This window comes from Camelus ferus, chromosome 10, assembly GCF_009834535.1.
Source record: "Camelus ferus isolate YT-003-E chromosome 10, BCGSAC_Cfer_1.0, whole genome shotgun sequence".
Taxonomy (NCBI): domain Eukaryota; kingdom Metazoa; phylum Chordata; class Mammalia; order Artiodactyla; family Camelidae; genus Camelus; species Camelus ferus.
This window is the reverse complement of record NC_045705.1, coordinates 50,629,168-50,656,150: the sequence shown is the minus strand read 5'-3', so window position 1 is coordinate 50,656,150 and position 26,983 is coordinate 50,629,168. Positions and strand designations below refer to the sequence as shown.

Here is a 26,983-nt window from a genome sequence, read left to right as displayed (position 1 = left end):
CTTTTCCCTTACAGTCGTGTGTTCTGACCTGAAGCCCCCACCTCCCAGGACTGGGGAAAATGTCTGCTATTTCTAAGGATATTTTTCAGTTTGCTAATCATGTCTGCATTCACATGTCAGTGTTCACAGTCATCCTGTGTGGTCATTGGTTATTATCTCCATGTAATAGGTCAGGAGATCAAGGGTCCATAGAGTTAAGTAATTTGCCTACAGACTCGTGGGTAAAAGGTAATGACATAGGCGCCCCTGCCCATCCCAGGCAGCTTCCATCTGGAGGCTCAGAGTGACCAGCCCACAAAGCCCCTTCATCACTTCCCCTTTGCCCTTCTCCTGAGCAGGGTGGAAGGAGGCCATGTGACCAACAGACCTTTATGCAGTTCTGTTTCATCCTCTCCTTCCTCCAGGTCCTGTTACTTCCAAAAAAGCATGTGACGGTCAAATGAGCAGAGTTGCTGAGATCTCCTCCACCTCACTTTCCCTTCTTTGTGGGGCCCGGGGCCTGGGCTGGGCTTGGTGGGGAGCTGAGACAGCGGGAGGGCGTTGTAGCTTTCAGCATTTGGAGCAGTCCCTGAGCACAGGCGTGCTCAGGGGGTACCTGTTCTGGGAGGAGGAGGAAGCCGGCATCTGGCATCCCTGGCTTCACCTAGGAGGAGGAGCAGGCACTAGGGGTGGGGCTCAGAACCGAGTTCGGGGTGCAGGGGACTGCCGGCAGGGGGCCAAAGCAGAGACTGCTGGGGGTGGGGGTGGCACTTCCTCTCCAAGAGGCAAACAGAAAAATGGTCCTTCCAGCTAAGGTGGGACTATACCCAGGGCTCCACAGTGGACTGTAATCCAGGCTTATCAAGCTCTAGGGTTGTTCCTTAAGTGAGAGAATCGTCCATTTGGTTCAGGTTATTGAGAAAGCACCTACCATGTCCCAGGAATATGAAGTCCCCTCTGCCATGAGGAGCTTATGTCCTACAGCCTCCTTTTGACCCGTGCCCTCTTCTCCCTCCTTGGAACCTTGAGTGCCAGGGTGGTGGTGGTGGTACTTACGTGCACCTGGCAGCGTTCAGATTCCTGGTGTCCTGGAGCTTGGGCTGGAGTCTGGGCCTGGCAGGTCGGCACAGCAGCACAGGTGGGAGTTGGCAAAAACAGCTGCTCGTCAGGGTTCTAAGCCTACTTAGGGGAGGTAGGGCCTTTATAGTCGTAATTCTTGATTCCCTCCATGTTGACTGTGTGACCAAAGGAGCAGCCACAGGACCATCCTTGGGGTGTGGGTGAAAAGGATCACAGGTCGAATGGCTCCCAAGATAATGGCCCAGGCGCCCATCCCTTGCTCAGAGCAGTCCCCCTTTCTCTCATTCTCTAGCCTGTCTGGTCTCTGCTGCCACTGTGCCTGCCTGCCTGGGTCACCCCAGCCTCCAGCTCTTTGCTGTGGTTTTTCTAGTTTGCAGTCCCTTCCTTTTCTCCTTGGCCTTCCTCCATCCTCACCCTCCAAGGCAGAGATTGAGCCCTAACTACTTCAGGAAGTCTTCCTAAATGCTCTCAGCCAAAACTCCCCTTCTTGTCTCCATATGCCTCCTGGGTGGAGAGCCAGCAGCCTCCAGTTCGGCATTTACATGTTATATAATGTGTTTTGAGCACCTGTCAGACAGCAGAGCAGAGCCTAGGGCTTTGGAGTCTGACTGGCCTGGGTGTGTGCTCTAGCTCTGATTCTTATGAGCTGTGTGCATTTGGGTAGGTGCTTTGATTTCTCTGAGTCTTGGTTTCCTTACCTGAATTTGAGGATGTGGTGCCTACTTTACAGGGAAGTTGTAAGGCCCTGGTGAAATAATCTACACAAAGCACTTAGCATGCAGTTCCTGGCCCATAGTAAATGACTAACATGTGGCAGCCTTTATTCTTTGATGTGCATTGTCTTATTTAGCCCACACCTCAGCTTTATAAGGTAGATACCATCTGCTATGAGCCTCAGTGCTGAAATGACTTGCCCAAGGTCTAAAAACCTGCAGGCAGTGAGGCTGACATGCAAGCCCCAGTGCGGCTGCTGGCCCTGAGGCACCACCACTCTTCCTTCTGCTGCTTTTGCTTCCCAAGCTCAGACTCCCTAGTTCCCATACTTTTTGGTATCTTCACAGCCTGAGCCAGGAAACGCAGCGCAGGTTTATTGAATAATTTTTCTTGGATGATTTAATGGGAACCAGGTTGGGGGGTGGGCAGGAAATGGGACCCCTGGAGCATTCCATCCCTTCGGATGTCTAGCTGACCCAGTGTGCCACGTGCTGCGTACCATTCCAGCAGCAGGTCGTGCCGAGCAGCATGGTACCCCACTGCACCTAGCCAAGAAGGAGGGAAACCAAGTCATGCTCTGGGGGAAGATCAGCCAGTCCCTTTTAATTAATGCATTTATTTTTAAACAGCAGAGAAAAAAGCTATGAAAAGAACAAGAACAGTCAGGGAAATAACCTACCTGGATAATCCCTCATGCCTGAGGCGGTCACAGCCTGAGCCTAGCTGCTGGAAAGTAAACAAAAGCTGTTAGCTGGCAGGCAGGCTCTGGGTGGCGTGTGGCCTGGTGGAGTGTGTGTCTTGCGTGGGTCCGTGGGTGAGGCTCCTCTGGGTTGGCTTACCGAACTTCCCCACGCCCACGGGTGCCGCCGGGGCCCTGCCGAGGATGCTCTTCCTGTCATTATTGTAGTCAGGATGGCTTTTACATCATTGCAGATCATGGTCTCCCCTTCTTCTCCAGCGAATGTTGGAAGCTGCCACTTCCTTTTCCAGCTAAGTCTCCTTTGGTACCAGCTGATGTTTGTGTCTGTATCATCCTCACCCCACTGGTTATTTAGTTTACATCTGTGCAGATCTTGGAGTCGAGCTCCCAGGGACCTGAGGAAGACGATGGCTGTGCGTATTGGTTCCTGTGTTCACCCCACAGCTTGTGCTGCAGGAGACGGGGGAGGCAACCAGTGTGTTTTGGTTCTTTGTTTTTGCTACCAGGCTGGGGTTTGGGTTTTTACTTCCGTTTCTCTAAAACTCTTTAAAACACATCTGAAGGTGGAGCTTCTTTTCCTGGACAGAATTAAGAGGGTGCTATTAGAAGGCCTGGGGGTACAGGAATAGACTCTCTTCGGGTACTGGCCCAGGAGGTGGCAAGAAAATGAGACCAAGTAAAGATTATATTATTCAGCCCAGGCTATGTGTCAGGCATTTTTGTTGTACCTGTTGAGTCAGAATTTCTTGGGAAAGGTGACTGAGAAATAAACAAAAATAAAAACCAAACAATTTCCCCCCCAAAAAAACTTCTCCATGGGATAAGGAAACATCCAAGATGCTGCCTGTTGGTACCTTAGGGCAGCCCCTTCGTCTGGGAGGCTGTCTCTGGGTGGGGTGCCCATTGTAGATGAGGGGGTTGCAGCACATCCCATCTCCCTTGGTTAGGTCTGCACACAGGTATGAGTGGCAGCAGACGTGCCTGTGTGACAAGGGGGCCTCAGGCTCAGAGATTAGAGGGTGCTGAGGAGGTAGCCTGATGGGTGGACCAGGCAGCGGGCACGAGTGGTGTGACCTTGACGAGTTAGTTACTGAGCTCTCTGAGCCTCAGTCTCCTCACCTGGAAAATGGGTTGGATGAGCATCCAGCTTCTAGGGCTATACTGAAGGTTAGATGTGATCGTACCAGTGAGAGAGTGATTTAAGAGCTCATGCAAGCTAATTTCTCTTCCCTCAACCACCCTTCCTCCTCCAAAAAGAATCGTTTCAAGCAGCTACCTGGATGTTTTCCTGCACCACGTGAAGCCAGTTGAAATCAGCTCAGTCTCCTGCTTCCTCTTTTTCCTCTTCCTAATGCTCAGGACAAGGGGACCCACGTCTGAGGCTGGGTTTCCAGCCCAGGCCCTCAGGAATGGGCTATTCACTTTTTTGGTTCCAGTACCCTCCTCTTCCAGGAGGGGCATTTGTCCAGAGGCTGCAGCGGCTCCTCTCACCTCAGTTTGTAGAGATGAATTGTTGCCCGTGTTTGCTTTCCCCTGGTCGCCTGGGTCTCACTGAGAGGGTGCAGCTGGCTTTTCTTTATGGGCAGGATTTAGTAATAATAGAGCAGCTGATTGCTGAGTGCTGCTGTTAGTTGGGGGTCTTTGGGTTTCAAGTGACAGGAACCCAACTTGAATGAGCTTAAGTAAAAATAAGATACCTTGGAAGGTTCTAAGGGAAATGCAGAGACTCAAAGTAGCTGCTGCAGAATCCAGCCCCAGAAAGAGAACAGGTGACTTCTAGCATCCCGGACTTAGTCCATGGCTGCAGGCAGCTCCCAGCTGACCCACATGGCCCTGCAATGACCCAAGAGTACCAGGTCTTCCCCAGGATTTTTTAGATTGGAACTTGGCCCAGCTTGGAGCATGGGCACACCCTTTGTACCTAAGAATGTGGCCAAGAAGGAAAGATACTTTGATGTACCTATCTTGAATCCCATGCCCACCTTTTTGGCTGGTGAGTGAGGGATGGGGTGGCATCTGTTATTGGAACAAAGGGAAAAGGATGCTAGTGGTATTAATAATTATGTGTAAGACGAACTCACTTTTATCACGTGCTTACTTTGTGCCAGAAATTATTCTAAGCTCTTTACCTACAGAACTCATTTAATCTTCACAATCAATCCTATTTTATATACCAGGAAGCTGAGGCATAGAGAGTTGAAGCAATCTGCCCTCGGTCACAGAGCTAGCTGGTAGGAGAGCTGGGACTGAACCCAAGCAGAGGACTCCAGGTGTGCTCTTAACCACCGACTCTGATGCAGACAATTCAGCAGATGCCATCACCAAGCACTTAGAACTAAACACTGGGCTGTGTCCTTTACAGCATTATCTCATTTCATCTTCAGAACAGCTCTGTGGAGTAGGCACTAGCATCATTCCCATTTTTAGATAAGAAACTGAGGCTCACAGAGAGTATGTGACTTGCCTGGGGCCACCTGACTAATTTAAAGTGACAGAGCCAGGCTAGGAATCCCATGGCCTGAGCTCTTGACCACTTTGCTGGGTAGCCTTTGTATTCAGACATACCTCCTGCTCTGTCAGTTGCTCCCCTGGCGATTGGGATAAAGAGCAGACCTGGCTCAGCATCTAAGCCTTCGTCCTCCGTCCTGGCCTGGAGTGTGGAGAACTATGCCTGGCACACACTGCTGGGGGGCTGGCGTTGTGATTCTATGCTGGTTTTGGTGTGTCTCACACTAACTCACTCCGGAGGGTTCTTGAACAAGCCCTCAGTGCACCCAAGCTCTGAATTTCTTTGTTCCTCTGTTCAACAGATATTGATGGTGGGGGCCTAGTGGGTGCCAGCCCCTGTTCCAAGTGCTTGGGGTCCCTCAGTGAAGACTCTGACTCTATGGAGCTAAGCTTGGAAAACAGCAGAGAGGAAGGTCCCCTGAGCTCCTCTCATGTCCCTCAGTATCACTGAGGTGACTCAAGCTCACAGGAAATCTTTCCTGCATCACCCAAGTCAGGCCCATAGGGGCCTGGAGAACTTGTGCCTCTTTTCTTGGGATGGGATGGTGGCCAGTCTGAGAGGAGACGTTGTTTCCTCATTCTGATGGATTACCGAGGGAGCTAGCATGGTCCTGGGCTCCAGCTGGCTCCACTGTGACTCCCAGGCAGCCATGGTCAGTGGTGACAGTCTCCAGGTGAGGACTGGGGCTGGGCCATACCTCAATTCTGCCCTCTGTGATGCGGCTGTCCTGCCTGCCTCACTGGGTTGCTGGGAGGATCATCTGAGATAGCACGTGCTAACCGTGCTAACCGCCTGTCATAATGCCTGTGTGTGAGTTAATCCCTCTCCCTCCTTTTAATAACTGACTAGCTTTGTAGGGGGTCTTTAAAAGTCAAAGCATGTGGATGGGGCAGCTGGAAGGGGTCCTTGGTGAGGTCATGCTCCTCATTTTGCAAATGACAAAGCTGAGGCCCCTGGAGGGGAGGGAAGATGCTGGGCCTTAGGGCCTTCTGGTTTAGTGGAGTTAAGGGGAGCTTGCATTGCTTTTGGGTGTTGATCAGGCAGAGGGTAGGAGTTGGCCTTCGGAATGGCTGGATCACAGAGTGTGCCCAGCCACACTGTGGGACTGGTGCTCAGCTCTTAGAGATGGGTCCTGAAATGCCCACGTCCATCCAGTCATGCAGACAGCCCAGGCAGAACCTCTGTTTCCCTGCTGTTAGTCTCAGCAACGTCCCAGGGTGGGTAGGGCCTTCTGTCCCTGAGATCTAGGGAGCAGGGGGAGGTCCCTGGTTCTCAGACCTGGTTAGATTGACAGTGGAATTCTGCACCAGGATGTCCAGCTTCCCCACCCACTGTACCCAGAAGCTTCCCTGGAGAAGCAGAGGGCAGAGGAGTGGAGGCCTCATGCCTCTCTGACTTCTGGCTCGAGGCAGCAGCAAGGACTGATGAGAATGTGGCGGAGGCAGGCCAGCCTGTTTGTCAGCTGCCACGGGCTGGAGCGGTGTGGCCTGATAATGATGGTGATGATGACGGGGATGATTGCGATTGCAGCTTCTGCTCAGGTGGCTGCTTGTGGGGCGTGCGGGCCCGTCGCTGCTGTGCTGGGACTCCTCTCACCTCAGCGTGATGGGAAAGGCCGTGAGTGCTGGCTCAGCCAGGCCTGGGCTGAGTCCTGTCATCGCAAGAGCCTTCTGCTCTCCGAGCCTCTGTTCCTGTCTGTGAGGAGCCAGTGAGACAAAGCATGTCTGGTCTCTAATGGCGCTTGTTACATGCATGGCCAGTGCTCAGGAAGTTGTGGCTTTTCTCTCATCAATAGTCTGAGAATTCCAAACAGTGAGTCCCAGGCTCTAAACGCAACCCTTTGTGTACTAGACAGAATTTGTGTGTCTATCTTTGGGCACGTAGGCCTCCTACCTCACTGAACAGAGTGCACTTATGTCCACAGAGGAGGGGCATTGCTTCTTGTAGCTCTCAAGTTTTACATCCGTGTTAATTTTTGTCCTTTTGAGGCTACTTCTTAGAAACTTGGAATTGTGGTAGTAAATCTTTAGAAATGTTTTGTAACTCTAGGCTTTATTTTCCAAACAGGTGTAGAAGCATTTTCTGCAGACGAGGGAGGATGTAATCAAATCACTGGTGTGGTCATTGGAAGCCAAAATCGTAATTTGTTTAGGAAACTCACCCACGATCAGATGGTCAACTTTTGCGACTTCTGAGTTTATTCAGCCTTTTGGACCTTTCCACCTTAGGAAATATGACAAGTTTTACATTGGTGACTTGTTACCAAGTTTTTACACCAACTTGATTTACTTTCATCATGTCCTAAGTGTAGAAATTCTGGCATTTTCTGTTTTTACTGAAGCGACTAGTGAAGCATTCTTTCCCAGGTCCATCTTATACTTTCCCTGCAAGCCTTTGCGTAGAGGTGCGATGAGCCTTAGGGTACCCAGACAGTGGCAGACAGTAGAATATGTCTAACCATCTCATAATTCCTTTCTTCACATGCAGAACCTGTAGCAGAGACATTCTCTGTCCATTTCCTCTTGTCAGATAAAGTGTTACTACAGGGCAAAGTGCATGGCATGTGGGGCCTCCTGATGGGGAGGCAGTAGGAGGCTGTAATGTAAGATACTGTACTTGACATTCATTTGGGCTCTTGTTTTTAAAGGAACATGGCAACCTGTGCATGGCTTACCCTGAAAGGAGCTGACATTTGTCATCGTGATGCATAAGAATCAAGTGAGTAAGTCACAGTGGTGGATCTCTTTTCTGCCATCGAGTCACTCTTGTGGGGCTGGCTTCAGGCTTTGGAAAGGGTAAGTGTGCTTGCATTCTTCCTTCAAGCCCAGGTGAATGTGACCCCATAGAAAGAAACAATGGCTGGTGAAGCGCCTTTGTCTTTGCCTACAACCTCCAAGGCCGCACAGCCCTCCCAGGCTGTCAGAGAAGGGAGGGTGGCAGGAATTGAGACTTAGATATGTTTGGGGACATGAAAGACCTGTGTAACTCATGGTCTTTGGGGGGATGGAATCTTTCCCCCTCTGCCCCTAAGTAAGACCAGCAGTTTAGCTGTCCTGACTCCAGTCAGGAGTCAGGCGCTGACATCAGTCCAGCTCTGATGCTGTTGCAGTCTCCTGCTGGCCCAGATCTGTGCCACAACAAGAATCTGGCCAGGCAGCTTCTGCAGGGAGTGACTTCAGAGCATGGCAGACCGTTTGTCCAAGAGTTGAAAATGTGATCACAGCATCTTCCTCTGCTTGGGTTCCATTCTAAGGACAGCAAACCTCTTCACATCTTTCTGTAGACTGAGCAGGTCCGTGGAGATTTAGGGTCTAGAAGGCTTGGTGCAGGTGAAAGTCAGTAATGACTTATTTGGCATAGTCACCCTCATGAACTATGTTAAGAGTCTTCCCACCGCTCTCTTGGCCCTGCTCTCTGTCCCCCTGCTCTGTCCTCCTACAATGCTGCCAGAGACCTTCCTCTGAGACACATCTGCCTGTCAGTCACTCTCCTGTTGGCCTTCAAGGCCCCCTCCAGTCAAACCTCAGTCTCACTTTCCAGACTTGTCTGCCTCTTCTCTACCCGGCTCCAGTCCCACAACTTCTGAAACGGATGTCCACAACCAGGACACGCCATTCCCTCTGAGACACTTCCCTCACCCTCCCAGCAAAGCTGGGTTCTCCTACTCCTCTCCACTCCTGTAGTGCTTTGTTCAGACCTCAGGTGCATCCCTGGCTGAGCTGAGTTTTGTTCTCTCGTCCCGTCTCCCCAGCCAGCTGTGGGAGACTTGAGGACAAGGACCTGTCCTCCAGCCTTCCCATTGGAGCCAGGCAGTGTCATCCCCTCAGCAGGACTGGACACGTGGCAGTGGGTGACCAGTGTCTGTTGACTCAAGGAGTTCAGGCCCTGAGGCTTCTCCAGAGCTTTATGGCTCACGAGGTCCTGCCTTCTGTCTTGTAGGGGCTGCATACCTTAGGAGGGGTAGTCAGATCATCATCATTTATTTTATAGACGTGGAGACTGAGGTCTGAGCAGCCAGACTGTAAGCTGTTAAGGACCAGGACCCGCATCTCTTGTGAACCAGGCTAGTCTGGTTTCTATCACCAAGTTTTATAATTAGAGAGAACCCAAGACGTCTTTTAAAGCAAACCCCTTATTACCTAAGAGAGAAACCGAGACCTGGCCTGAGGATACTTCCTTAAAGTTACATAACCAACTGCTGTCCAGTGGAGGACTGGCGTGCAGGCCCTGGACTTCTGGTCTAGCTTTCTTTTTTTTAAAAAAGTATTGAAATGTAGTTGATGTACAATATTGTGTAAGTTACAGGTGTACAATGTAGTGAATCACAGGTTTTAAAGTTTGCACTCCATTTATAGCTATTATAACGTACTGGCTACATTGACTGTGCCGTATGTAGTCTAGCGCTCTCTCCCTGGCTCCTCCCTCCTCCGCTGCCTCCCTTCTGTGTACAGCCTTCCGAGAACGTTTTGGGACCATCAGTCTACATTTACAGGAGGGTGAAGAACCTAAAGAATGCCCTGAGTTAGAGGAACGGGAGACATGAATAAAACTGGCTCTCCCTCCAAGAGCTTTTCTGGAGGTGTGATACCGGGGCCAGAGCCCGGCGGAGGGAGGAAGGGGGTGGGGGGCGATGAGGGGAGAGCATTAGTGTCCAACTTGGAGCAGGGTGGAGGGCCCAGAAGAGGGGCAGCTGGCAGGTATGGCTGGGGATTCAGAGGCTGGCCTGGTGGGCACCAAGGATCCATGGGAGCGAGGAGTCCATGTTGAGGTCCTGAGCAGTAGGATGAGAAGGGATTGGCTGGACAAAGGGGAAAGCCGCTCCAATAATTCTGGTCCTTAATGTCTGGTCAAAAAGGTCCTGATCAGCCAGCCTGCTGTGGCCTAAGAACCCCTCCCCCTTCCTGGAGAAACACAGAAAGTAGAGCGTGTCTGCAGAGGAGGATCGGACCATGCACAGAGAATTCCATCATTGTCTGAAATGTGTGTGGGGAGGGAAGTGTGTGCATTTCTGGCCAGCTCACTCCTTTCGTTTTGTTTTATTTCTCATTGACCTCACTTCCAGTTGGTCTTTCCCCGCCTCCCAACCTTAGGGCTCTCCTGGAACATTCATTCGGTCCAGGCGTGATACAGGGCCAGGTAGGCCCTGGCTGCTCTTTCCAGTTTTACCCACCCCTTCTTGCAACTTCTGGGGCACCCAGACTGGGAGCCTGGGGCTGACTGGAGGCTCTGTCTCCACTGGCAGGTTGAAACATACACTTTGCCCAAATTACAGAGAATGTGAGGTTTGCCAAATGGGTACCTTGGGTTATTTTCCAAAACACGACCAGGTTATAAACTTCTGTAGGGAAGGTTTACACCTTAGGTTTACCTTATACTCTACATTCCATCAAGATCATTTCATCTTCATAATAAAGCAGGTGGATTTACTCCCATTTTACAGATGAGAAATTTGACTCAGACAGGTCAAATTTTAACCTGCCCACAGTTAATGTTGCTGCCTACGGGCTGAGCTGGGCCACAGCCCAGGCCTCCTGTTTATAAATTCCCTCATCTTTCTACTCTACTAAGCTCCAACCATATGCAAATGTCTGGAGGGCCAAGGCCATAAGAGGAATTCAATAAATATTTGTTGAATGAGTGAACTTTGGCTATTTTTTTCCTTTTTTTTTTTTTTTTTTTTTTGTCACTCTTAACCATAAATGGATCTTCTTTGGCAGCAAAAGGAACACTACCCTGTGAAGTATTTGAATTTCTTGCCACGATAAGGAACTGGTGCGTTCTCTTCTCACCCAGCCTCACCTCCGGGAACTGGGTCATGCACACTGAATAATTAATTCCTTGAGTCTTTGACTCTGAGCTTCCTTCTCCTGATGCTTAGATGATCTGACCAACATTGATCTTGAAAGGTCTTATTGTTTGTCATCATAAACCTTCAGATGATCCATTGAATTGCTCGCGGGGAATACTCTTGGCCTAATCAGGTCAGACTTCTAGTGGGTTAATTCTATTTCTTTCTGCCACTCTTCCCTGCTAATCTTGCTAGACTGAGGGAGAGGCATCACTGTGAGTTATCTTAGGTGTTTGGGGTTCTATAGGGAGAGGAAGGCCCACCTCTTCTCTCTCACTCTCCCTCTGAACCCCCCAAGATTTTGTGGCGAGGCCTGGAGAATGAACAGCAGACCATGTCAGTTTGGGAAGGAGTGCGTGGGGTGGGGGAGGCGGTTATCGGAATATCTGCTGGGCCTGCTCTTTCCCTGAGTGACACTTGGGTCATGTTGCTTAGAGTCTGCAGAGGATCCAGCTGGCTTCATTAGAGCAACCTAATTAGATCTTGAGGTCAACGGAGTAGAGTGGAAAAAAAGGTGGGCTGAGGCCAAAAGACCCACAATCTAGTGCTAGTTGTTCACAGCTTAGCTGCATGGCCATGGGCCAGTTGCAGAACTGTACCTGCCCTCAGATTTCTTACTAAGGAAGTAAGGGAGGCTCAGAGGGTTGTGGCATCTTAAAGGAGCCTCCTGGACTCCTGTGGTTCCAGTGCCCACTCTGCCTGTCCTTGTGATCAGCACCATCTTCTCCAGGTCGGCCGCCTCCTCTGCTTGCTTCTGTAGGCACTTTTTCCTGGACTTTGTAGCTCTGCCACCTCCCTCCGCTTCACCCCGTGATACGCCAGAGTGCAGATAAGAACTGCCTGTTGCTGCCCCGTGTCCTGCCAAGCAGCCTAGAAAAAAGTCTAATGTTTTGAAAGTGCGTTGGTGACCTGAGGGTACAGGTCAGTATAGGAGGAGAGTGGGAAAAACCCGTGAGTGAGAAGACGCCAACACAGATGGCTCGGGGTTGTTGGGATAGCCCAGATCTTGATGCCCTAAGGTGCCTGTGTTCTGTTCAGTTGTTTGACCAGAGGGCGGTAGATATGTTCTCAAAAATATGACTCCAAGTTTATCTTCTTCCCTGGCCAGGCTCTGTGGTCAGGGGTGACCAGACACTATGGAGCAGTAAAGGTCATGATGTTGGTGGAAGGCTGCTCGAGAGAGCTAAGAGATGTCATAGGGCAGACAACTAACACACACAGGGGAAGGGCTGAGGAAGGTGGATCTTCTCTAAGACTGATGCTCTTTGGGCATTAAAGCTGGAAAGAACCTATAGATCATCTGATCTATTTCTCCAATTTTATGGGTAAGGGAACCAAGGCCCAGAGACATGGCTTAGCCAGACCCATAAAGCAAGCTCGTGGTGGAACCCAGATGGAAGCCAAGTCTCCTGACTCCCAGCCTTGGAATCAGAAACATGATTCAAAGTGACTTTTTCCCAGGTACTATGTTGTCTCTTCTTCTGGATTCAGCCACCACACTTTCCACTCCTCTCTTTGACCCTGAGCTTGATTGCCTAAGGTGTTAGCAGGGCCCCACTGCTCCCAGCTCCTTGTTTATCGAGGCCTAATAAAATCTGGGTGCAGCATCACGGCGAGGTGGAGGCTTCTCCTATGTGTGGGCAGTTTGACCTGTACTCAGGGACCAAACACTGTTGCATCAGCAGTATTCTGTTTTATGGTGTGGCTTGGGTGAAAAATTAATTCAAGACAGGAAATGAAGGATTGGATGGCCCAGCCTCAGCAATAGTGGACTCTCATGGGTTTATCATTCAGCTAGAAATCAGCTTTGTTGCTAAGCAGACATCGTTCTGAGACTCTCTAGCTAAGGGCACGGATCCGGGGCAGCCCACACTGTCCCCTGCTCCAAGAGAGGGCGCTTTGGGTTAGAGGCTGTCTGCCCCATTGCTGTGTTGATGGCATGTGAACCAGAATGAAAGCCATTCACTTTTTTCTAGAGGACACCATTTGGCTCAGCACTTCCTACTGAGCTCAGGGAAATGAGCAGGCACTGGATTTACATATTCTGCCTCGTTTTCTCTTCACAGTGGCCCTCTGAGAGATGGGCATGGCTATTTGTTGTACTGGGGAGAAAACAGGCAGATACAGGTTAAATAACTTGCCCATGTCCCATGAGGGCCAGTGCTAAGATGCAGGGTGTCTGATTTTAAAGCCTTTTCTTGCTCTGCATTTCACGTGGCTTCTCTTTGCATGGAGAAGAGAGGGCTGGGGCTAAGTGGGCTGGGCATTGATTGAGGCATCAAGCATTTATGATGGGACTTCTGAGTGCCAGGCTTTGGGCTTAATTGTGGGGATGCAAAGGTGAGTAAGACCCAGTCCCTTTACTCCCAGGAGCTCACAGCCTGACCTGGTGGCAGGACAGGTGTGTACAGAATCACAGCTATAGTTCTAAGCATTGTCTAAATGAATCACACACCAAATGCTCTAGAAGCCCTGAGGAGAGAGTGTCACACAGAGAACATGGAACCAAGCAGGTGCTCTGGGACTGGGTATTGAGGGATGAATAGGAGATTGCCAGGCAGAGAAGGAGGCAAAGAGTTTTCCAAGTGTGGAGATATGAAAGGGCTTGATTAGGTACGTGAAAGTGAAGAGGAGTCATGGGCATGTTTTCTTCCCAGCTGATGGTAGAAGGGGTGGAATTTACAGTTGGGAGATAAGCTGAGGGAGGAGGAAGAGTTTGGAACCAGACCGTTAAGAGCTTTGTAAAGCGCTTGCTAACTATGTGAGAATTGTTGAAACATCAGTCTGAACCAGCAAGGATTCTCCAGCTATGAATTCTCCAGGCATCTGAAATACCTTTCCCTGCAGAAATGTGTGTGTGGCTCATTTTCAGACAGTGTGTGTTTATTTTCTAAATTTTGTGTCTCACACATCAGTGGAGGTGTTTATTGATGGGGCTAAGGCATCAGGGCGGGACAGACCATGCTGACAGTTCATATTTAAAATGTCTCAGAATTCTCTTGCCAAATAAGCTGATAGCAAACACCCTTGTGAGTTCATGTGCAGACTGTCTCTCCAGGGACTGTTTTGCATTCCAGACAAAGCCACACAATAATTCTGTAGGAGCTGGGAATGTTGGGTAAGAAGGCTACAAAATATATATGGCTGTTTTTAAGGACAAGATTTACAGCGCAAAAGTTATCGGAATGGATCATTTGCTATGAGGGTGGGCCAGAATCTTTCAAAAGCTCACCCCTTCAGAGTGGGAAGGGGAGTTGGGGAGAGAGCCCTCCAGGAACTCTGGCCTCTCCTCTCTAATGAACTCCTTGCTGAGGTCTGCCCAGGAAATCCATTCTGGAAATGGAACTTTGAGCCTGACTTACCCTTCAGGGAGACGAGGGGAGCAAAAACCCAGAGAGTGACCTTGGAGTCCAAGGCTTCTTGGTCTCGCATCACAGTCCATCTTTTGTGGCCCCTGGGTTTCATTTATTTATAAGGAAAGAGAAAATCCTTTCTGGGACAGTTGCTGTTTACTTTAGTGAATGTGTTTTTCAGAACATAACCCCAAAAGCTGAGAGAAGAGCCCAGCCTCTTCAATTCAGCCACCGCAAATGTATTACAGTGGGATGGCAGGAGACTGTCTCCCAAACCTTGATAGAAAATCCACCAGCTTGGTCACACCTTCTGTGTGGTCCTCTGTGGGGCTGCTGTCTGTTGGGGTGTGGGTCAGTGAGGGGCGTTTTGACCCACTGAATGGGGAGTGGTCAAGGCAGTCACTGGTCCTGGGATGCTTGTCCCAGCATCTCTGAGCCCACAGAAACGTGGCCTTTGAGTGTCACCTGGAGAGCCAGGCGTCCTTACCCTCAGAGCTCAGCGGCCTGCTCACACAGGCCCACACTGCCCTCAGTGTCAGCCTCACAGCCATTACCAACAGTGAAGTTCAGGTCTGCCAAGCTAATAATCTGTTCAGAAGTGGGTTCAGCATTTGAGTGTATTTTAGGGACTGGTTCTGTCCCTGTCTTATCATAGAGGCCTTGCTGTATTTACTGTCTGAAACCTTCAATGGTTTTATAGAGCTTTTGTGAAAATAGTTCATGGAGACTTCAGTTCCTCTGCACAATAAGGAAGTGGCCCAAACTGTCTTTGTCCCTCCCTTCTGCTCAGATGTCTGGACCGCCCCCCTCGTAACAGCATATTTGACATGGGCTGAGCGTCCTTTGTGTGGGTCCTGGTGAAGTGAAGAGAGCATTGCTCAGTGCTGTCTCACCCTGTCAGTCTCTGGCCTACTCACTCCCTGGAGGCTGCATCTGAAAACTGTTAAGCTGTGTTCATTTTGCACATTGCCTGGCACAAGGTGACTGGTGTCTATGGGATGAATATAGGAATGAGTAAATTACCAGCAAGTAAACCCTCCCATTTTCTAGCAGAAGCAAAAGGGAGTGAAGGGCTCTCAGGCAGAGTTGCCTGGGTGTTGTCCACGATCCAGCATCCACTCCAGGGAAGATCTCTTTGGTCCTGGGCATGAAGGGAATTAGAATTCCCATCTCCTGGCTGGGCCTGGAGGAAGGGCCGAAAGATCTTTGATCCATACCCCAAAATTCCCCCTCTCAAGACTATGAGCCCTGTTTTCAGGGCTTAAAACAAACATACACACAAACAAAGAACAATACCAGCAACAAAGCATGGGAACGCCAGCCCCAGCGGAAGCAGGGGAGAGCCCACCCCGCTGGCCACCCCAGCTTGCCCAGCCCACCCCTGCTTGGCTGAATGTCCCATCCTTGGACACGTCTCCCAGCAGCCTCCAGATGTGTGTCCTGGTTTTGTCAGGCTGCTTCTCTGCAGCACAGGGTTTTTCACGTTTAAATCACAGATCCTGGCTTCCCAAGTGTGTTGACATGTCAGTAGGTTTTGAACAGCCCATTAGGCTTTTCTGACTCAGGCGGGGCTCACCCGCCCATGCAGGTGCACACACCTGCTCCTAAAGGCTGAATGCAGTTTACAGGCCCTTGTGTGGAGACTGGGGAAATGGGCGTGGCCAGCTGAACTGCCAGCTGGGTGAGCACCTTAATGGAAGAAACAGGCAAGCATCTCTCCTTCCCCTGCCCTGGGCACACCTGCACAGAGGCCAGCTGACTGCCCAGATCCAGGGAGGTATTATTTACATTGCTAATAACATTAATGACAATGTAAACAACAAAGCATATGTAATTGCGTCTCAGGAAATCAATCCTGAAGTTAAAGGCCTATAATTCAAATGAAAAATTTTGGCAGTCTTATAAGTGAACTCGAAAGGGGGTACAATGTAAGCTGTTCCATTCCTCCTGAAATAAATTCTTACCACTAAATGTTCATTCATTCAGCAAACATGTACTACCTACTAGGAGCAGACACCACACTGGCACCAAAATTACAAAGATAAAAATCAGTTGACAATTCGTTAATGGGTGAATTAGTCCAAAAGGGACATAATACAAAAAGTTGAATTATTGGAATCTAAAATATTGATTGAATGCCATCTGCATAATTGGAACTGAGCTGAGTACTGTGGGAAATAGAACAGAAACAAAAGACACTGACCTTTTCCTTAAGAAGTTTATACACTAATTGTCCAGACAAGATTAGTGCACAAAACTATGTTGGGTTCAAGGCTAAATGAGCTGCTTAATGGCTGGCTCTGTGCCCCATAAGACCCTTGTGTTATAACTGTCTCCCCACTAGATGGGAATTTCCCAGATACTGGGGAGACAGATTTAGTTCCCCTGGTATCCAGAGTGCCTAGCAAGGCCCTGTACAGGGTAGGTTCTCAGTAAATGGCATGAGTGGAATTGAATGAGTTAGTGATTCTGGAACCTGGCTGGGCTGCAGAATTCCCTGAGGACTTAAAAACAGTTTTCCCCTTGGATCTTAGATTCTGTTTGGGAGAGGGCCCAGGAAGCTGTATTTTTGGATACTTCCTAGTGAATCTTTTGGTGTAGAATCAGGTTTAGTGACCTTTGGCATAGACTCTGGGAGTTTGAAGAAGGCATGGGAAAGAAAGGTCAGTGCTGGTTGGGGAAGTTTTTATGCCTAAAAACTCCAGCTCATCCCTTAAGGTCCAGCTCTGGTGCCACTTCTTCTGTGAACTTCCCTCCAGGCTGTCAGTCCTTCCATCTCCCATCTCTGTGTCCACATGTCTTGGTACCCACCTCTTACCAATAATTGTTATTTAAAATTGATTCTCTGAGTAGACTGTGATGATAGCACATAGTAGGTTTTCAGTTAGTACTATGGGTCCTGACATAGCTTCAGAGGATGGGTAAGATTTGAGCAGGGGTGGGAGGAGGAAGGCAGAGGCTGGACATGGAGCATTCAAGGGGCCAGTCTGATGTGGCTACAGGGGAGCCCTGATGCCTTTGGGAACTGAGCCTAACCAGGAAGAGGAGGCTGCCTGAAGGAGGCTGATGAACCCATCAGGGGAGTTTGGGCTTATACAGTGGGGTGCTGGGAGCCCTGAGGGCTTTAGGAAGAGGGTGGGCTGGTGCCGGCCAGCAAGGTGGGAAGAGGAAGATGGGAAGTGGAGACTAGTTAGGAGGCTCCTGTGGTAATTCTGGTGGTGGTTAGAGATACAGGGCTGTCACAGTTCAAGTCACCACATAGCCTAAATTTTGTGGTTGCTCTTGATTGGATTCTACCGACAAGCAGCGGTTACTGAGCATCTACCATTGCCAGAGGCACAGGTGCCAGGCCCTGGATGCGCACCCCCTAGCATCAGAGAGCTTGCAGCCCGGGGAGGCAGGCAGACCTGCAGGTAGTTCAATGTGCTGGTCTGTGTGTGCCCATCACTGGCACCTCCACGAGTACAGTGTGGGAAAAGGGGTGTGGCGAGGCCAAGGTAAGACTTCAAAGTACAGTGCAGCCAAAGAAACTCTCTAGTTGGCGTCACTGAGCTTCATCCTCATGGAACCCAGTGCGGCCAGGACTGTTATTATCTCCATTTTATGGACAAAGAGACTGAGGTTCAAAGAGGTTAGGTAACTCACTCAGGCTCACACACCTCGTAGGTGGTGGCTCAGGTTTGTAACACGTCTGCCTGACTCCAGAGTCCACACTGGGACCTCTGACACTCTGTTGCCTCTGATGTTTCAGCCCTAAAGCTGACTGGGTTTTCACCAAGTAAACAGCATCTCGACAGGCTTTCTACATGGAGGGACCAGCATAAGCAAAGGCACAGGGAGGGAAGCCAGGAAGAGTTGGCTTTGTCAGGGAACTGCAGAGGGCTCAGTAAGTCTAGAGTCTTGGGGAAGGGGTGAGGGGCAGGCTGGAGAGCAGGCAAGGGGCAAATCATGAAGGTGGTTTTTGTTTTGCTCTGCTAAGATGTTTGGATCTCGTCCTGAAGATGGTCAGGGAGCTGCTGAAGGATTTGAAATAGAACAAAACCTGACCAGGTGTGCACTTCTGGTGGAAATATCTCTCTGGCAGCAGCTGGAGAGAAAGGCTGGTGTATTGGAGGGAGGACACAGGAAAGGCATTTAGGAGGAGAATTCGAGAGTTGATGTGAGAGCAGGGAGGATGGACGGGAGGCAGTGGTTAAGGCTATTGAGGACCTAGTGCTTGGTGACTGGCTGGCTCCTCCAGATGAGGGAAAGAGGGCAGAGAAGGTGACTCCAAGGGTTTGGCGTGTCTGGCCATAGATGGTGCTGGTCACTGAGGTTAGGGAGGCAGGGGACGTGAGGGCAGGAGGTAAACTGCCTACACATGAGGTCTCTGTAAGAGAGTTGGGGAAAGCATGTAATTGGCAGTTGAATACAGGCCTGGAATGGAATGCAGCAGGGAGGTTCAAGACAGGGGGATAAGCCTGATGGGTCATCGGGACATAGATATTGGTTGAACTATGGGAGAGTTGAGGTCCTTGAGAATGAGACGAGGGTGAAGATCAGAACCTTGGAAAATTTCAGGGGAATTCAGAGAGAGGTATTTGCACGGACTGAAAATAGGAAAGACCATGAGAAAGATAAGCTCTGATAAGTGACAGCTGGTTTTAGCAACAGAGTTGGTGGTGACCTTGGGCATAGTGCCTGGGGTGGGCTAGGTGTGTGGGTGGGAACAAGACTGTGGTGGATTGGAGACTGAGTGGAGGTTGGAGGTGAAGAAGTGGACATTGCCAGGCTGGACTCTTCTATTGGGCATCTAGACTGTGGAGGAAAGGAGGGAGGGTACCATTTTATTTTGTCCACTAAGAACAAATATAATTCTAACTGTGGTTGCATTTGTGCACATTTTTGAGACTGACTTCACAATGATAAATTCACACATCAGAAAAAGAAAAACTTTCGTTGGGCAATGAAGTCTTCTTTTTTAGCTTGAAAAACGCAGTCACTTGGCACAATTCTTCAGAATTGGGGGGGGTGCTTTGGAAGGCAGACTTCATGAGACATGACTGGGCTGTGAGCCTCTGGGGCAGGGACTGCTCTGCAGTCATCCTGGGCTCCTGGGTACAGTGTGTGTGTGAGACTTCATAGATGCTCATTAAATGTCAACGATTATTATGTTCTCAGGGATTGAACCCTCATTCATTCATTTAGCACATACTGTACAGAGAGAGCCTTGTGCTAGGAACTGGGAATAGGGAAGTAAAAAATTAATTTCAGCATGGAAGAACTTACTATAACTGAGATGAGGGCAGGATACCCTGGGAAGGAGCCAACCCATTTTGGAAAGGGGTCAGGGTTAGGGAGGTGGAGAGTGTCTAGAAAGGAGCCTGGAAGGAAGACTGGGAGTTAGTGGAGGGAGGATTTGTTCACATGCACGTGCTTTTCCTAAGAACAGTAACTATGGTATATGTGTGAGGCTTACTGTTTCTGCAAGTGGGGAAGCTTCTTTGCCTTGCAACAGGGGTCTCCCAGCATCAAAAGGATTCATACCCAGTGTCTCTGAAATTGATGTTAGTCAATGAAAAATATGCCAAGCTCCGACTTTGAGGGGCAGAAGTCTCATCTAATTACACGGCCAGTGTTTCCCCTCATTTGAGCCTGATGCCATGTCCAACAGCCCTGGGCTGATCGGGACCTGCCCTCAGGGAGCTTTTAGGAAATCTGTGCACTGCAGGGAAGAATGCTCCCTGCTTTCAAGGAACTGCAGTCTGCTGGCTGCACTGTACAGGCACCGTCAGAATACAGGAGTGTTCTCCCCAGGCAGTGGATGGTAGGCCCTGGGAGCTAAGACCAGGGAGCCTATACCTAACCTTCCCTGCCATGTTGAAGCAGTTTTTACAGGTGCCAGGTAGGGGAGGAACAGCCTTGGTGGGGTTGCCTGGAGAAAGCAGAACAAGAAATGTAAATTTGGAATTTGTCAGGGTGGAGCTTCTAAGGCTTCCTGGAGTCAAATGAGATTTGGAAGGAAGACTGAGAGAAGCCTAGATGACTTACAGAAAAAAAATAAGAAATTAGGCCATTGAGCCAAATAAAAAAAACAGCAAGATTCTTTCACTATTTATTTTGCTTATTACATTTTAATTCGACAGCATTTTAGAAAATTAGCTTCATTGTTAATTAGGCCACAAACTCTATAGCCTGGCCTTGGATAGCTCCCACTATATAGGATGGGGATAGTTGTGTTTTGAATGTATTTATTTATTTTTTATTGTGAAAAAATATACATGACAAAATTTACCAATTTAACCATTTTTAAATGTTAGAATTCAGTGGCATTCAGTACATTTCACGTTGTTGTGCAACCATCACCACCATCCATCTCCAGAACTTTTTCATCACCCCAAAATGAAACTCTGTCCCCATTAAACATGTCCTCCCTCAGCTCCAGGTAACCAGCCTTCTACTATTTGTCTCTATGAATTTGCTTATTCTAAGTACCTCCCACCAGTTGGTTGTGAGATAGGCGGGCCTCCTAGAAACTGAAGTTTAGAATTCGCGGTCCTGCCTGGCACCCACTGTGTGATGAAAGTGGTCCGGGGTGTGTAAAGAATAGGCTGCTGAGTTTTTGTTGGTAACATGTGCTTGGTGTGTGTGCTGAGATGTATATTATTTTGGGAACTCCTGCCCTTTAACCAGGTACGCAGAATTCTTTCTTGTGGGGTTGACTGGCAAGGGGACTGGGGCACAGCTGAGTTTGGATCAGAAGCTCTTCTGGTCTTCCCCATTCCCCGGCACAGCTCTCTGGAAAGGGAACTGCCTCACTGGACTTGAAGGTCCCTGGTCCAGAGAGCAGAGGTATGGGAGGAATGCAGCCTTTGGGGGGCATCTTGTCCCTCACCTGTTGGAATGTAAGCCATTAAATTAGCAGCATCAAGGCTTCTTACAGAATGGCCCTTTCTTTTCTGGAGAAAAAAGGCACTGCTGGTGTGGCTGGAGCGGTGCAGGCTGAGGAAGAGAGGAAACACGAGACCAAGCTAGTCTCGTCAGGGCGGGAAGACTCCACGCATGGAGTGCGTACATAGGAGGGAGTTATAAAATCATGTGCGCTTCCAGTAGAAAATCTGGGAAATATAGAAAAGTATTAAGCTACAAATAAATCATCTGAAATAGGACACACACACAAACACACGACCACTGTTCACGTTTGGCTTGTTTCCTTTCTCTTCTAGGTATTAGTCTAAGGAATAGGGGTCATACTGAGTACCTGAATTTGTAGCCTGCTCTTTTCACTCTGATTTAGGGCAGAAGCCTTTTCCAAGGATTAAATGTCCTGATAAATATTATTTTAAAAGGACTGCCTAATACTTTATTGTTTGGTTGTACCATGACTTTTGAAGCCACACCCTGTAGTTGACATCTGTATGCTCTCGGAGCCTGAAAGAACTTCAGAGACAACAGAGTATAACCCACTTAGTTTACACAGTGGCTTCAGAAAAGGCAGGGGATATTATTTCCACCTACATGGCTCATATTAGTCTGTGGCTAAGAGTGTGGGTTTTGAAGTGAGATGAAACTGGGCTCATTTCACAGCATGGCTGCTCAATAACCTTGGCATAGGGAAGGGGTTACCAGCCTCCTGTGAATCTGCCTCCTCGTCTGTCAGACAAGGATGGTTAAGTGAGACCATGGATGTAAAGGGTCTGGGACAGGGGCTGCTACCCTGTGAGCAGCTGAACAGTGCGGTTAGTGCTTTTCTGATGAGGCTCAGTTTCCTCGTGCCCAGGCCAGAGTTCTGACACACTCAAAGGCTTTACTTCTCCTAGAAGGTTCTTAGAGGTGGGCTTAGCAGTACAGAGATGAGGGCCACTGGCCAGAAATCATTATGGAAAAAATTTTAAATTTGTATGTGTTTGTGTCTGTACATGCAAACACTCATGCATGTGTATATATACACACACACACGCATATATGCAGCACATATACACCCAGGCATATATACATACATTTATATACATACACACATATACATGCCTACATGAACATAAACACATACACATAGCAACCACATGTGGCAAATTTATACTTGCATTACAGAAAAGTGAGATGAGCAAGTTCTGGAATTGCTCCTCCCACCCCAAAGTCCTTGCTTATTACAGAGTAGGAACAGAAAGAGAAGGAATCACTGTACCCCATAGACTTGTTGTGAGGACTTCTCAGGGTAATGTAGGTGAACGAGCCGAGCCTGCAGTGGGCATCTGATGACGTTGGCCTCCTTCCTGGCACTGTGACTGGTCAGCATACAGGTCTCTGACTCATGGGGTGAGGGTGGGGGGAGGGCAACCTCAGGTCGTCCTGGGATCTGTTACTGTGAGTGATTCCACAAGAAAATGGATGGAGGTAAGGATGTGGGAATGTGTGAGGTCATTTCAAGCCAGGGCAGTGGAGTCAACTTGCTATTGAAATAGAGTGAGAAGAGAGCTGGGGATGGAAGGGCAAGACCACAGGACCTTGGACTCTCCAAGGAGGAGCCACATGGAAGGCCAGGGACTGCAGTGGACTTCGAGCCTCTTTCCTGAGCTTCATGCCTTGGGGCATCAGAGGCAAAGGGCAGTGTCCAGGCCCTGCTGTGGGCTGGGAACTTGGTTGGGCTTTTACAGCACGCCTCTTGAATGTTTTTGTTAGCCTTTCCAGGGAGGGCTCCGGATGGTGTGTGGAAGAAGGCTGCGTGTATGGGTTCAGCCTGCATGGAAGGGACTTTGACTTCCTGTGGGTGATCTCAAGGCCTAAAATCTGGAGCTGGGAGAACCCTTTGGAGAGATAGCATTGATCTCCCTGGAGAATGACTAACAGGAGTCATCTCATGGAGGCTCTGTTCCAGTCAGTGGAGGCAGGGATGTGACAGGCTGCCCTAGGAGGTGGTGCGTGCTCCACTCTGGAAGGTGACCGAGGGGAGGCTGGGGACCCCAGGCTGGAAGGAGATTACAGGGAGGACAAGGGGGCCCTTCCAGCCCCGTCCCAACCCTGGGAGTTGCTCCTTTAGGTTCAGTTGGGTACCACGTGCCAACCTGATGGAAAGCCAGGCCTTCCTGGGCCAGGTAAGAAGATGATGTCTGCACACATCACCTGAGAACTAGGTGTTCTGCCCGTGCTGGGCTCTGCATTTCCCACTGCCTTGGACCTGGCTGGCTCCTGCCACAACTCAGGTGTTGGATCCAAATAGCCACGACTGAGATTCTTCTGTGTGCAAGGTGCAGAGCTATGGGGTTTAGCCTTTCCAACACCCTGTGAGTGCATAGGGGTGAAGACCCCCATCTCACTGCCAAGGAAACTGAGTCCTGCCCCATGGTCCCTTGGGGAGGTAAGCCTGAGAGATGGTAAGTTTGAATGGGGGGCTTGGCAGTGGAAATGGTGAGAGGGTTTGATTTGTTGATTGTGTTTATCTTGAAACACGTCCTGTCTGTGAGCCTTGAGGGTGGGGTTGAGGGCTGTGCTTTCCTCAGGCAGCTTGGAGGGAAGGTTCTGCCCAGGGTCCTTCCCAGCCCTCCTTAAGTTTTTATAGAACTCCGTCTTTTATCCACTGCCCTGTCACACTGTTTGATGCCATTTAGCAGGTGACAAGGCCCAGGGAAGGCAAAGGTGTGGGAGTCCCAAATGTGAGGGCATCAGAAACTCTTGGGTCAGGAGGCTCACCTGTCATTTTGAGAGCTACTCAGGACTCTGCATGAACCTTGAACTTGTCTCCCAGATGTCATAGGCCGAGTCCATTACCAAAGCTGACAATCTGAGGCCCTGAGTTAATTTGTAGCAGCCAGAGGCAGGGAAAGGGAATTGCTTTGTGACTCATAAAGTCCCATAGGCAGAACCACAAATAAGGGACTCCAGTTGGCAAAAACCACATTGCTTCAAGGCTATTCTTGGAAATGAAAGCATCACATCTTGTTTCTTCCCAGAAAATGCAGAAACCTTTCATATTTCTGGGTAGTTGGTTTTATTTATATTTCATATCAAACTCTAAAAAGGGAACAGCCGGGTGATGGTTGACAAGGAAGACTAACAAGAGCTGTTACCCAGGATCCTCTGGTTTAACTAACCTTTGACCTTCTTTTGGGGAAAGAGAGGGGTATCTAGCAAAATATTACATTCCAGTTCCTGGAAGCCCAGACTCAGACTCATGGCGTCCTTCTCAGTCAGCCTTTCTAGTTCATTCACAAAACTACCTTGTACCACAGATGTTTTCAGTTTATTACCCAGACTTCCTCGAATGAGGTTCCTCACGTTATATATGGGGAGCTTAAACTCAGAAGTTGAGCAAGTTGTCCACGGCTACACAGCTAGGAAGTGGTTTTGAACATAGATCTTCCAAATTGAAAGCCCACGGCCTCTAATTTTAAAGCATACATAATTCCTTGACCTGGGAAGCTAGTTCCAGTGGTCATCAATTGTGTTCCTTTTTCTCTTCCTTTTGGTCTAATGATGCTTGAGCCATTTGATGAATAGTAGTGAGTGCTGATTATCACGTAGTCTCCATGTGCTAAATACATCACACACGTGACTGAATATATTCCTTTCCAACCTAGGAAGTGAGTACTTGTATCCCCAATTAACAGATGAGAAAACAGACTGAGATAGACTAGATAACGTGCCTAGCATCACACAGCCAGCAAGGCCTTGAGACCAGATTCACACCCGAGTTGGCCAGGCTCTAAATATTCGAATGCTCTTCTGTGAGGAAACCTAACTCAGCGTGGGTGTTAGAGTCATCTCTAAGGTCTTCGGCTTAAATTGGAAAGCAGTTTTAAAGGTTGAAACTAGACCCCTTAGGTGCAGGGAGGCAGGGCTGAGCCTGGTACGGGCTGCTGGGGCACGGGCCCAGTCAGAGCTTATCTTCTCCTGTCCGGCCATCTCCCTCCACCTCCCCTCCTCTCACTCCAGATAAGAGCTAGCTCCTGGATCTCCCACGCCCACCCAGTGCCCTCAGCACCACTTTGGCTCTTTTCCCTGGAGTCCTAAAATTAAGTTGTTCATTTTTCATTTGGAGGAGGATGGGAGGCAGCTGGGGTTGAGAGGAGACAGGTTCTTCTGGTTTGTAAATTATTCTCTGAGAGTCAGGTCTGGCTTGATACCCCTGAACAGTTCACCATTTTATACAGGGAGGAGTTGGTGACTTAAAGAATTGATTTATGAAACTCTTTTTCAAACTGGTGCATTCCCCAGATTCAGATCCGCCCCAGGTGATGGCTTCAGCATGCATTTCCACGTCTGCTCAGTGCTTCGTAGGGCCAGGCTCTGCCATCACTTGTGTGTCTTTCCTTCCACAGCAACTCTGCAAGGTGCGGACTATTGTCCGTCCCTTACAAAAGGAGAAACTTGAGACTAGGGCTTCCGTGGCCTGTGTGAGGCCACACGGGCAGGGAGGCGTCAAGCTGAGCTCTGGACGCAGGCTTCAAGAGCCGTCAGCGCCTGTGGCTTTCTCTGCACTACCTGCCCATCCCTGGAAAGGCCTGCAGGGTGCCAGTGGGACTCAAGTAGCTTTGTAGTCATCCATCAGCCCCTGCATCCCTTGCTCAATCCCAGGCACAGAAATGGTTCCAAAGCTAGATAAAGGTTGAGGATGTTAATACACCCTGAAAAGCAAACTCCTCTTGTTCTATGTTTATGCTCCCTGGGTGGTGAGCCCCACACATGGGGAACATGGAGACACAGTAGGAGGCAGTGTTTACGTGAGCGATGCCAAAGTGAGCACTGCAGACGTTAAAGGCGCCAAGAGAGCATGTGTGAGCGAATCCGTGTCTTATCAGTGCCAGGCAAGGCACAGAGCCAGCTCTGAACCTGTTGAGTTGAGGGACCAGTGCAGCCAGGTAAGTTCTCATGGAGGATGGAGGCCTGGCCGCAGTGTGGAGCTTGGCTGGGCCTGGACCAGGGAACGTGCTATTTCTCCTTCAACTGAGCCAGGCCCACTGGAAGCTCTTGGGGAAAGACGGATGGGAGGGAGGGTCCTATACTGTAGGCCGTGCCACCTCATCCCTCGGTTTCTGGGCGTCTGGTGTCTGGACAGCTTGTCTGCCCCGAGCATGCCGCCCCTCACAGGTGGTGCCCAGGCAGCGGCTGTATAACATACACGTGTGTGCTTTTCTCTTTCCCTGCCCTCCCAGCTTCTTTCCTCATTGCTGCCTCCTTCCCCAGTCTATCTCTGCCCACTTGTCTTCCCAAAGCTTTGTCTCACCCTGCTGCTCTGTCTCCTGCTCCCCACGGCCCACTAGAGAAGCCAGACCCCCTCTGCAGTCTGCCCTGGATGCCCCACCACACCTTGTCACGAGTCCTAAACTCCTGACACCTTGACCTTGCTGTCCTTTTGCAGCTCTACTGGCTCTTTCCAGACTTATACCTTCATATGGTCTCTTCCCCCATCTTCTAGTAAAATCTACTTTGTTCCTAAAATTGTAGCATTTTGGCATTTCCCTCTTGTGGCTCCTCTGGACTCGTCCAGGCTCTGTTAAACACCTCCTTCTCTAGGCTTCTATGTGCTGTGTTCATTTTTATATGTGCTTGCCTGTTGTCTTGTAATCAGCTCTTTATGGGCCTGACTTCCTCGCTAGGCCCCATCTCTGTATCCCCAGCATCTGGGGTAATGCGTGGCCCTTGCTAAGGCACCAGCAGTTGTTGCTGAATGAATGAGTAAAGGATTAAGGAAGAAGATAAACACAATTTTCTGTTTTTAGTCTTATAAGGCCAGCCTTGCAATCCCCAAATGCGCCCGTAATAACATTTCTGTCTGGAGAGTCAGAAGCTGCCTAGCCCGAGGGCCTGGTCTCTGTGTGCTGACC

At 49.5% G+C, this 26,983-nt stretch overlaps 1 protein-coding gene across 1 annotated transcript in view; it reads left to right on the top strand.

Moving 5' to 3' along the window:
- The window catches only part of LOC102507940 (F-actin-monooxygenase MICAL2), a 213,580-nt gene that overhangs the window by 19,179 nt on the left and 167,418 nt on the right, over positions 1–26,983 (top strand). The window contains 1 exon segment of the mRNA XM_032488994.1: positions 7,630–7,700. The gene's annotated coding sequence lies outside the window, so the exon portion shown is untranslated.